The sequence below is a fragment of the Phyllobates terribilis genome, unplaced genomic scaffold (assembly GCF_046119375.1).
Source record: "Phyllobates terribilis strain yellow unplaced genomic scaffold, ASM4611937v1 Scaffold_1__5_contigs__length_1240528914, whole genome shotgun sequence".
NCBI lineage: Eukaryota > Metazoa > Chordata > Amphibia > Anura > Dendrobatidae > Phyllobates > Phyllobates terribilis.
This window is the reverse complement of record NW_027362761.1, coordinates 744,791,091-744,792,449: the sequence shown is the minus strand read 5'-3', so window position 1 is coordinate 744,792,449 and position 1,359 is coordinate 744,791,091. Positions and strand designations below refer to the sequence as shown.

Genomic DNA, 1,359 nt, shown 5'->3' with positions numbered 1-1,359 from the left:
GGAGTATGCTTGCACCAAATTCTGCATTTTTTTAAGCAATAGTTGATAAATCAGCCAAAAATATCTAGAAACCCCAAATCCAACCCACAATAGAGATCATAAAGAAATATCAGGCAAATACATACAAAAAGATTTTTAAAATTGCTCAAATTAAAAAAAGAATCTTGGACTAGTGAAAACAAGTAACAGAACATCAAACACTAGACCAAAAATAGGCAATAACAAATTGTGCCCTATCTGCTATCCTTTGGGACATGGAGCTGTTAGTAGCTGCTCCCTCTACGTTCTTTGCTGAGCTCAAATCTAAATGTGACTTCCAATTTGTAAGTTCAGGAATCCTAAACCATATCCTCAGTTAGTTCACTCTGATAGAGACATCAGAAAAAAAACTCAGCATTAAAGAGTTTGTGTCATTTCTCTTTTATGTACTGATAACATACATAAATCAAGAATTTCTAACTGGATGCAAAATAAGTTATTTTAAAAGTCAACAACATTGAGTCATCCTATTAGTCTTCTGTAGGAAGTAGACTCCAGTGAAGTTTTAGTCCTGTAACAATGCTCTAAACGTTAGTATTAAGCCCAGATTTGCTAATTTTTTCTTTTTCATCTTTCTAGCATCAACTGAGACAAAGTATTAATGTCACTCAAGCTACAAAATCTGACTCTGGTGGGACTTGAACCCACAACCTTTGAATCACATCAGTTCCCTAGAAGTCCAATGCGCTATCCATTGCGCCACAGAGCCACAAGTCTCCTGAATGAGGTGGGTGTTCTGTCTAGTCTACACAACCATTTTCCTGATGATGACTTGACAACAGTAAGATTCCTGTTCTCTTTGAAACTTTGCTTTAGTCTTCTTATATGTAAAAGTAAAACTTGTCAACAAGAAAATGCAAATGTTTTAAAAAAAAGATCTATTCATATTAATGTTAGTTCCGTGTTGCTAAAGTGTGGCATTGAAATGTATGCAAGACCAAGAAAGGGGTAGCTTTTTTTGGCTTCTATCTCTCAAGAGATCAGCTTTATTAATTTCTATTGCTTCAATGCAGTAGCCACTGGCCCTCTGGAACCTATGGCAAGAAAAATTGTTTAGAACATAAGTGTCGTTGTACGCTAATGGACCACTGGATTGGGAAGGATAGGAGTCAATACAAAAGAAATTATTTTAGCCATGTGAAAAGACTATCAGAGAACATGTGTTTTAGTCCAAATAATTGCTGGGAAATTTTCTGTAGTGCTCCTGCTATATATCCTGATTTCAGCAGGCACTTATACCATTAATTAGACGTTTTTCCTTTCTTCATTTTTTCCTTTTGCAGTTTTTCAAAGAATAGCTAGGACTCAACAATAATGGCC

The 1,359-nt window shown here is 35.5% G+C and overlaps 1 non-coding gene across 1 annotated transcript; it reads right to left on the bottom strand.

Annotated features, from left to right (window-relative positions):
* Window positions 1–662: 662 nt before the first annotated feature.
* TRNAR-UCU (transfer RNA arginine (anticodon UCU)) lies at window positions 663–748 on the bottom strand. The gene is given in 2 exon segments: window positions 663–698; window positions 712–748. It is a non-coding gene; the product is annotated as a tRNA-Arg (tRNA).
* Window positions 749–1,359: the final 611 nt, after the last annotated feature.